Source organism: Candoia aspera, chromosome 6 (assembly GCF_035149785.1).
Source record: "Candoia aspera isolate rCanAsp1 chromosome 6, rCanAsp1.hap2, whole genome shotgun sequence".
Taxonomy (NCBI): Eukaryota; Metazoa; Chordata; class Lepidosauria; order Squamata; family Boidae; genus Candoia; species Candoia aspera.
In genome coordinates this window covers 48,621,237-48,632,110 of record NC_086158.1, presented here as the reverse complement: position 1 = coordinate 48,632,110, position 10,874 = coordinate 48,621,237, and the positions used below count along the sequence as shown (strand labels likewise).

The 10,874-nt window shown below is 39.0% G+C and overlaps 1 protein-coding gene across 3 annotated transcripts in view; it reads left to right on the top strand.

The window, feature by feature from the left end:
- The window catches only part of TWNK (twinkle mtDNA helicase), a 372,148-nt gene that overhangs the window by 168,333 nt on the left and 192,941 nt on the right, over positions 1 to 10,874 (top strand). Inside the window, exon 6 of one of the 3 annotated variants that reach the window (XR_010068200.1) lies at positions 3,496 to 3,505. The exons of the other annotated variants lie outside the window; for them this stretch is intronic. The gene's annotated coding sequence lies outside the window, so the exon portion shown is untranslated. Of the gene's footprint in view, positions 1 to 3,495; positions 3,506 to 10,874 lie in introns of those variants that run through there. 3 annotated transcript variants of the gene reach the window in all.

Below are 10,874 nucleotides of genomic sequence, written 5' to 3'. Positions count from 1 at the left end.
AAGAGTATATTGTATTAGCGCTGTACTAAAATCATCTTGGCTTGTATGATAATTAGCCTTAACCAGCCCATTTGATAAAATGTTGAAAATAAACTAGATTATAACTGGAAATAAGTTATAAAATACAGTGAAACATATAGATTCTCTCCATCAGCTATGCAAACTTTTTGCGGAGTACTTAGATGTTATTCAAGGAGAACGAATGGTCCACAGGCCAGAATCTGAGAATCTGTGTGTTTGACTATTGCTTAGTCTCCCTGCATTGGCCAGCTGCCTCCTTTTCTAAGGCACTATTTTTTCTGCCTTCTCTGTCCATCCTGCCCTTCACTGCTCTTCCACCTATGATCTTTATTCTGCCCCCTTCTCTGTGACAGTCAAAAAATCAGCCCATCTCTACTAGGGGCTCTACATTCTCCATCACCTGCTTAACAACCTTCCCTTCATTTCAGTACGGAGGCCCACATGCCTTTGCGGCTCCCTGTGTTTCAAGGAATGAACACCTCTTTTCAAAGCTGTCTTTTCTGCTGTGTTACAAAGTCCCTTGTAGCGGGCATGTTTTTAGAGACCCACTCACACTCTTTGATGCTTAGCTTTGATCCTCCCACAACAATGCACAAAAGGTCAATAAATAACCAGTAATGAATTCAGAAAACAAGCAAACTCCCAATCTGTTTGGGAAGTTGTTATATGCTTTTTAAGTAGGAATCTAGAGCCTGCTCAGTTACAAAGCAGAAAAAATGCATTACAAGTAAAGCTATATGTACTGTATTTAATAACAATTGGCAATCATATGTAAAGCTTTGCTTCACATCCAGTATAACAACATTGCACAATGCGTTGCACTTCATATGAGACATCTGATAAAATATTTACAATACAGTGCGTGAAATCACCCCTTTCCAATGTCTCAGGAATACATGAGATTGCTTGTTCAGGTTGCTTGATTCATTCTGAAGTTGAGCAAGCCACCCTTCAATACTGCACATTATTTTTAAGCTGCGTAACTTAGAAAGAGGCTTGGGTTTCAGTAGCTACATTTGTTACATCATTGATCACCCTAAGCCATGATCTGTTGACAAGCCACAGTTGGTGGGGTTCATATGTTACACTAAAATATACATCATCATTTATAAACCATAATGGGATGAGATTGACATTCCAGTAAACTGTGTCCAAACAAACCACATCATGGCTTAATGCAATGTGCACCTAGATATGCCTCTTTTGAAGATACTCAATATATCTGATTTATGAAGTTCCCAAAGTTCTTTTCTGCCTTGCTTTCAACCCTGCTTGGCTTTGATATGATGACAAAAGGAGTCTAACCCACCATCTAAAGAAAGACTGGACACGCCTAGCCTAGAAAAGAGAAACTTAAACATCCTTTTCCATTTCCCTTTTTAAACAGAATGTTTGAAGATAGCAATCATTCTAATTTTAAAGTAACTAGTAAGATGTAAAACATCGTATGTCACTAAGAGAAAGAGATGAGATTAAGACATTAATTATCTCAACTAAGCAAAAAATAACTCTTTTCACCAAATAAATTGGAGCAGATGGTATCTACTAGATTGTTAAAGTTCTAGATTAATATACAATTGAGACCAGAGATTTTTTGCAGGGGATTGATGGGCAAACAGTTGGAAAAAAGTCATGGAACTTTGTTTTTGTATATGATAACTGCAGTGAGGTTACTATATGTACAAAGATGGAAAGATTCAGCACTACCACAATGGAGGAATGGTTGGTGAAGATGATGGAACTTGCTGAGATTGCTAAATTGACTTCTTTGTTCAGAGAAAAGACAGTATCTACGTTTATTGCTGACTGGAAACCCCTTATGGACTTTTTGCAGAAAACAGAAAAAAATAAACTTACGATTTATGGTTCTGATGATCAGACAGGATAGATTATAGAAAGAAGAGAGTTATGTTATAACTATAGAGTAAGAGGTAAATTTATAATTGTACTTATAACTGCTGTAAAGATCGGAAGCTACTTCTTTGTATCTTTTTTCCTTCTTATCTATTTTTCTTTTACTTTTTCCCTTCTTGCACTTTTAGCTCTCTCTTTGATTTATTTTCTTTTTTCTTACTTTTTCTTAGTTTGTATTTGTTTTTATCTTCCTTTTAAAAATATTTAATAAAATTAAAGTTAAGGTTCTGCTAAGTTGTGCTGGGCTGAGCACACTGGCATAATCTCCTAGCAAGAAAACAGTAGCTATGAATGTTACATATGGAGAGATGTAATTATTGCCAGGGCCCACTGGGATTCAGCTTTGGCATCCATGTCAAATGCCCAGGCTGAATCTCAGTAAGCCCTGGCAATAAATAATGTCAGAACACAATCCTAGGGCATATCAGATATATAAGTCCCCCAGGCAAATGTAGAGTGCGTTTCCTTTACCGCTATCACAATTCCACCAAGAAATGGGGCAAAGACATCTCTGTTTACTAGAGATTTTGAATAGCAGCATTTTTCCTGTTTTAAATGGATATATCAAGGTAGAATAGCAAGTTTGAGGAAGGGAGAATTTTTACTTATTTATTATTATATTATTGCAGGAGAGATGCAGAGTGAAAATAATAAACCGTAACCCCAAAGCAGAGACTGAGAATTAAAGGCAATCCAATGTGGCTCGTCAATGTCATGTTAAACCAATCCATGAGGATCACCTAGGTAGAAAAATAAGGCACCACCCATTTTGTCTCTGAAGAATGATTTGTTCAAACAACCCATGGATGAAGTCACATGAGACAATGCAGGCACACCTCTTTTCACAATAAGATCATATATTTGAAGACAATGTAGGATAGTTCCTTGAACCCCAAAGTATTTCTTTGTTTTGGAGACAACTACTTGTAAGCTCTAAGAAGCTCCCTGATTTCTTCTTGTGTACAACTGGTTCTATTAATTCCTAAGTACTCATCCCACTACTTGCTCCTCAATACGCACATTACCATTTTTTCTTTCCCTCTTTCTAGCCTCATTAATGGGTTCTCATTCTCACCTGCTGTCATCTATTACCTCTTTCTCCTTGCCTCTCTCAGGGATCCCCCTGCATGGTTATGATTAAGCGGGCCATTAAGTGGAGAGTGGTTTTACCTTTAGGGCTGGATTGTTTGCTCTCTTACTTCTCAATTAGTATTTTGGAAAATGTCAACCAAGATTAATAGTTGCATCGCTCCAGGACAGGGTAAATGAAGACTGGGAAAGGCAACTTGCAACTGGCAGAGATGGGGTTGGCACAGAGGCCTGCTCCTTCCAAGACAGGCAGGGGGTGCCAATTTGACAAGCTAGAATCCATTTGGTAAAGGCCAAAGCAGTTGCCAGTTTATGGGAGATGAATGTTGAGGATAAAAAACAAAACCAGGAAGGAAACAGAAGTTATGGAGTTGTGTGAGGACTTCTATGAACATTAAGATAGATAGATGATAGGTAGGTAGGTAGGTAGGTAGGTAGGCAGGCAGGCAGGTAGGTAGATGATAGAGATAGAGATAAGTGATAGATGATAGATACCCTATCAAATCTTTCATTTTGGTACTGTGGAGAAAAGACTTTAGAGTCATAGAGGAACAATGACCTACTTTAACATTACAAACAATCATTGTACTCGGGAGCGGAAGAACTGTGCCCTGAAGCACCTCTGAGCTCTGGATGCAATCCCCAGAGCACCTCCAAAAGTGGCTGCTGAGTAATAATTTTAAAATAAACAGAGTATTTCGCTATACTTGGTGTCAGGTTATCTGCAGGACTACTTCTTCCCAGTAGAGTTGGCTCAACCATTTTGATTGTCTTGGGAGAAGAAGCGGGTTGTCCCCCATTTTGTGGAAATTAGTGGAGCTGAAGCCTGAACGTGATGTTTTTCTATGGTGGGCTGTCTGTCTGGAACGGTCTCCTGCTGGAGGTTCAATTGTCTCCAATGTTACCCACCTTTGGGAAAAAGTTGAAAATAGAGCTTTTCTGGAGGTCTTTTGTGTTCTGATGCCAAGCATTGTTTCCTGGGATTTTTAAAGTATTTATTATATTTTTTTGGGTTGTATTATTATGTCTTTATTATTGTGGTAGGACATAAATTTGATAAATAAATTTCATTTCATTTTAATTCTATGTAAATTGAAATTAAATGTAATTTTTGTCCTGAACCCCAATTCTAACCCTAACCCAAACCCACCTTTTTCTTCCCAGCATTTGGCATTGCTACTCTGAAGAGAAATGCATCCTTTGACCTAAAAAAAAAAAGCTGTGCCATAAATGCTGCGATACATGTTTCTGAATCCATATAGCTAGGCTCAGTGCAACAGAAAGGAGAGTTGCTGAAGAAGCTTCCTATAGAATGGCACTCAGAAGTTTCTAGTTGCTGTAGAAAAGGCCCTACTTAGGTGCCCATGCAAGATGGAACTTTTGACCAGTGGTTGACCTTAGATCATGGCCACGTATGCATCACCCCTCCTACAAGAAAGTTTTACAAAAGGGGGGAAGTAAAACAACAGCAACAACAACAACAATGGAAGAGGTTACAGATTTATATAAAATAATTGCTAAAAGGTAAAAGAATAAGCCAGAGGGCAGCAATCAATTTTACTCATATAAAATAGGAGCAGAACTGTAAGATGTACACCAAATCTACAGATTAGACTGAAAATAGGTATTAGTTAATTTGCAGTTTGCAGTGCTGGAAAATTGGGGCCCTTGTCCTCCAAATCAGGGCTCAGTCAGAATCCAGGCTAGTTGGAACCATTCCCAGTGGCAGCTTACAGTATTTCTTCTCACAGCAGACTGGGTTGCTCTGCATCTTCCTGAAGATGCAAGACCCTCACTGATGCTTCTACTTTCTTGCTTAGTTCACTACTGGTTGAACTACCCAATATATGCCAGTTGCTTGGTGCAAAGATGCAGAAGAAGGGAACAGGGAGCCATCGCAACATTTCTGAGCAATTACAGAATGAGCCATGGGCAAGGCAGGGGAGGGGCAGGAATCGATTAATCTCTGGGATATTTAATGAGGAGCCCCCAACCGCAGACTTTAACCTTGCAGATAATGGGGTTAGGGCTGGTAATTCCTATCGACAGAGCTGGCTCCCCATCCTTAATGAGCTAATCAATACTTGTTCTCATCTTAATTTCCATCTAATTGCTCTTTAACGACGCCTGATAATGGCCAGTCTCGTGTGAGTGCATGGGATGGGGGTGGAGAGATAGTTTAGGATAGGATTGTCATGGGAGAATAGCAAATTGTCCTATCCCTGCCTGCCCGGTTATGATCACACTTTCCAAAATGAGTAGAAACTAGGAACTGGTTTATTTATGGCTTTTTATCCCTTCAGTGGTTGGTAGTGGGTGTAGTCTTTTGTAGGTGAGCTGAAGGCAATTTGGACATTAATTCAGAGCCTAAAGTTATTTTATTTCATGCACTGCTGTGAATTCATATTTTACACAGGGCTGGCCTAGTATTTAGGTCATGTAATCCCAGGCAAGTATTTCTCTAATTCAACAAGTACTTCTGCCTATTTTGGGAATTATGAAGAGAACTAGCCCGGTTGTTTTTAAAACCACCTCTTTCTAGGCGGTATTCTGGGACATGGGTTTATTCAGCAGGAAGACTATGCAACCTCCAAATGTAAATCTTTAAGAAGATGCATTTGAAAAACAAATGAAACATACGAAAAGTCATCACTATTTACATCAGATATTGTATCCAGCTGGTGCCTAAAATGATAATTATTATGGTTTGGGAGATAAATGAGATTGCATTTATCATTGTGTAATAATAAGGACTCCCTGTTGACAGTGTGGCACTAACACTGATCCTCATGAGCACCCAAAAATAACGCCATTGCAGGTGGAGAGCTCTTTTCCTGATTTCCCACTGCTCCATATCAGTGTAATACTTTGCTTATATTCTTGTGATAAACATTCTACTTTCTCAAGACTCCAGATATTTATATGTGGATATGCGCCTGTTATGGAACCCTAACCATACTAAGTAAAACAATAATGTAGAGTGGGAAGGCAAGCTGGAGGTCATTGATTCTAATCCTCGCTCAGTGTCTATTTACTATGGAAGATGAATTACCATAGCCTTGATAGATGGTCATCCAGGTGTCCACTGAAGGAGAGTTATAAAGTTGCAAAATGTCTCAAGTGATGCTCAAATAGATTAATTTTCCTGGCACTCTAAAGATTTGCTAGAATTCATCTGCTGCAGCTGGGAATTATGAGAGTTGTAGCTTAGCCCACTTAAAATGGACCAAACTGGGGAAGATTTCAACTAGTGGGGTATTCAGGGTAACTCCCCCTCCCCCCAAAAGTACTCCTTTACACATGGCCCATAATTTAATTATCAATCAGCAGCTACAAGATGAGATGACTCCTAACAGCTTTGTGGTGTATGCAGGCCACTAACACATGTCCTCTAGATGGCAGCAGAGGGTGCTGTATTTACAATACAGAACAGAGATAATTCTGATCTATCCTAGTGGGAAGGTCATTGTAGAAAACGACGTTGTTAAATCTTAAAACGACGTTGTTAAACTGACATGCGGCTGCCTATGATAAGTGAAGGTCATAATTCCATGAAGAGAAATTAACAATTTAAAAAATCTGTCTGGATTAATCCCTAGAAACAAACCCATGGCCAGAATTTGGCCCAGAAGTCCCTTGTACTTCACAGAAGGATTCTGGGAATTACATGAAGACTGAAACAGATTTTAGGGCTATTTGAATTGTTCTGCTTTGTCCCAGAAACTTGTTTTCCTGCCTCTCCTTATAACAGAAGGAAAGTGGCTTGCCAAGTTGCTTACTTCTGTTTTTTTATGTTTGGATTTCACAAAGTGGGTTTGATGGATCTGGTAAATGCGGTTTATAGTTTCCCAGATGTGAGGAACCTGGAACATATAGGACAACTGGCATTGAAGGATCCAAGACTCTACATTTGCCTGAATCCCTGGTGCTCAGGACACTAATATACAATATCTGCACTGGATACAAGACAGCACCTCTAACTCAGATGATAGAATCACAAAAAACAAACTTTCTGACAAAATTATACAGTACTTGCTTTGTTAGGCAGGCAAGCATTATGAGCATTTCCGGTTTGGTGAATACACACTTCAGCCACAGGACTGGTAGAATAATGCTTACTTTGCAGTGTGATGGATTATCTTCCAGTTACAAAGGGGGCCCAACCAAAATTTTATTCTCTTGTTCCTTAAATGCTCAGAGGAGCAATTCTTTCACAAAATACGAGGTTAGTTTAAAATACAGACTGCAGCTTATGTTTGTGCTAAAAAAAAGTAGTACTTGACATAAAATTGTAAACAGATGTCTCTTCAACCAAAGATTTCTGTGACAATTATTCTTGTTCTTAATTGTAACAGGAACCTCTAGCAAAAGAAAATTCCCACCAGGTTAGAACAGTGTTTTTCAAACTTGGCAACTTTAAGATGTGTGGACTTCAACTCCCAGCATGCTGGCTGGGGAATTCTGGGAGTTGAAGTCCACACATCTTAAAGTTGCCAAGTTTGAAAAACACTGGGTTAGAAAGTACCCATAATTGACCTGTAGATCAATCCCTTGTACCACTAGAAGTATGTATGTATGTGGAGGAAGGGGCAGGGGAATAGCCAAATTCTTGAAGAATTTTTATTGAATTTTTTAACAAGATAAAAACAATACAAATATTAGAAACTAAACAAAGAAAATAAGAAAGAATAGTGAATAAGAAAAAAAAATAGAAAAAAATAGAAAAGAAAAAAAGAAAAGATTATAAAGAAGCGACTTCTGATCTTTTTTACAGAGATTATAAATGCATTTATATTTTGCTCTCTCTCTCTAAGGTTACATCATAATTTCCTTCTTTCCATAAGTTACCCTTTGTAATCTTCAAACCTATAAATCACAAGTTCATTTTTTTCAGCAAATAGTCCATAAGGGGTTTCCAGTCACTGATCAATGCAGTTGTTGATCTTTCTCTAATCAAACAAGTTAATTTTGCCATCTCTGCTAGTTCTTTCATCTTCACCAACCATTCCTCCGTTGTGGATATTTCAGTCTTTCCATTTTTGTTTATATAATAGTAGCACAGCAGTAATCATACACTATATAAGAACAATCTTCCATGGTTCTTTTCTAATGGACTGTCCATTAATCCCTGCAAGAAAAGTTCTGGTTTCATTTGATTGAACAAGGATTCTTGAACAAGAACTACTCCCATTCCCTAGAGGTTAAATAGCAAGACGGGAGTTAACAGGCGTGTCTGCAGGCTGTGGTAAAAAAAAAAAGTCAAGATGGTAGCCACAATTGTGTGATCAAAGCTCTGCCTGTTTTTTGTTTTGTGTGTGTGTGTCACACATGCAGTGCACATTAAAAAGGGGCAGAGCTTCAGTCACACTGTTGTGGCCATCATCTTGACTTTTTTGACTACAAGCTTTGGAAGCCTGTAGGAGTTAAGCTTCACTTAAGGCTGCACTATGGGTACCTCCAGGCAGCCAGTTTTATGTCCCTTCAGCCTGTGAAGTGGCACAGAACTAGCCTGTCATAATTTGCTGTGTCTCCATTCTGTCTCAGCAATAAGACCAGCAAGTGGCAGGGTCCTAACAGTTGATTGCAGGGCCAGGTCAGGTGCAGTGTTTTCCTTTCCAGCTATGAAAACATCTACCAGTTGTGCCCCCCAACTGGGTTGGGGCTGATGGAGCAGAGCTGGTGTGGAAAACTAGCCATCAGCCAGAAGGTTTAAATCAAGTGCTGCTCTAGTGGTCTTGGTGCACGCTGCCCCTCTAACTTGCATAGAAACAAATGGCCCCACACGTTGCTCTGCATGGAGGTCTCGGCCCCAGGCCTGGTCTGCCAGCAATTGCTAAAGAAAATGGTAGAAAAGGACCTCTGTTTCAGACCCATGGAAAAACAAACAGCTTGAATGGCAGGTCCCTCAGTGGGTACTGTCAGGACAAACTACCTTCACAGCAGGAGGTGAGAGGTGTGTGAGCAAGCAAATTTACAGCCTGAGTATTTAAAGCAGCTCCCCATCACTTGCATTACTGCCTGATCTCCACCTCCTGTCAGAGAAAGCAAGCCCATTGGCTGCTATCTCCAAACGGCGCAAAGAAAAAAGAATAAAAGGTCGGAAAAAAGAGGAAGTGCTTGAATCATCCTGAAACCATCCCCCCCCCCACCCTGGTCAGTAGAAAAATTGTCTTCCATGAAACCAGTCCCTGGTGCCAAAAAGGTTGGGAACTGTCATGAGTACTGATGGCGAGCAGGAGGGGGCCTCTATCCAGGGGGGAAAATGCATGCATAGTACTGAGGAATTAAGCAGCCATTCAAAGAGACACAGATCAGACCCGCCTTGACTTTCAGGGTTTATCTGTCTGGGTTTTTCCCACGCTTCTTCAGTTTGTTAGGATTCTGTTTAATGTAGCAGTAATGAACACTAGAGACCTACTCCTCGTCTCAGCGTGATTTCTGACTGTTAGGACAGAAACCACTGTCCTAGACCATTCATCTAGCTTGGCTGCTGTTGGATTGCTTTCGTTACCTTTCTTCACCTTTGGGCATGCTGGAGTGCTGACATCCAGATGTGGTCCACCCCTTATCCTTTTTGGGGACTGTTTTTAAGTCAGTGCAACTAATGTTTCAGGGAGATAATTAACAACAGAAATGGCCAAAATAAAAAAACAATCCTCTCCCTCTGTTTTTCTCCACTGAGCTACATAAAGGGCTTTGCTTCCCTTTTCTTATTTGGAAACCAGATGTCTGATTATCAGAAACCCTCTGGCAGGGGTCCCTAGGAGGCAAGCAGACCACTCTGCCAGATGTTGGGAAGGGGGCCAGTTTTAATGTCTTCTTGCCCTGGCTGATTCTGGTGGGTGTGTCACTTATCTGGTTAAGTAATGAGCTGTTTGGGCTTGATCACAGGGAAATAAATGGCTGGTACAATGTCCAATCAGCTTACTTCCTAGGAATTGGACTGCCACTTAGCTTTAAAAATAAACAAACCCAAAATCTGTTTGATGAGCTTTTTCTTTTTATTAAAAGTTTGTCCTTAGAATTAGGCAATGGGCTATAATATTTGAATTATTCTCATGAGGTTATGTGTGCAATACTGTACTTTTGGCTTTTTTTCTTTTTTCTTTTCTTTTTATAAGAATTTTATTAAGTTTAAAGCAAAGATATAAACTACAAAAAGAAAAAAAACTAAAAAAGTGAGAAACACAAGAAAAAGAATTTTAAAGATTACATAAAGAAGTGACTTCCAACTTTCAACGGCAAGAATATACAGCAATTTCCATAATCAATCCTTTACTCTATATCAAACCAAGATCACATTATTTCTATAAATCAGCACACATAGAAATCACTAAATAATTGCTCCTTCCCCTTATATTAATGAATGAATGAATGAATATATATCTATATATCTATATCTAAACCAGCTTCCCTCCCCTAACATTTATTCCCTTCCCTAACATTCCCTTTCCTCCCACAACATTTATCCAATTATTTCCTTCCTAACACTATTCTATATCTTTCTGTCCAGTATAATAAAAATCAAATTATAAAAACATATAAATTGTCTACTTTTATAATTAATTATACTACAACAATCTTAACCCTATTAAACCTAAAACCAAGCAATTATTATACATTTTGGCTTTTTTCTGAGTAAAAGAACAACTCTACTTCTGCATACTGATTAAGGTAGCATAAGATAACAGAATGTTGGTATTTGAATGCTGACTTGTATTATCTAAAGACTGCTATTTATTATACAATTGTCTTCCACTTCTGGAGTAATGCTGCAAACACAGATCGTTAGCTGTCCCAAAATAATTACTTCATGATCACTTAGACCCCAAAGTGAGCAAAACTGAAGA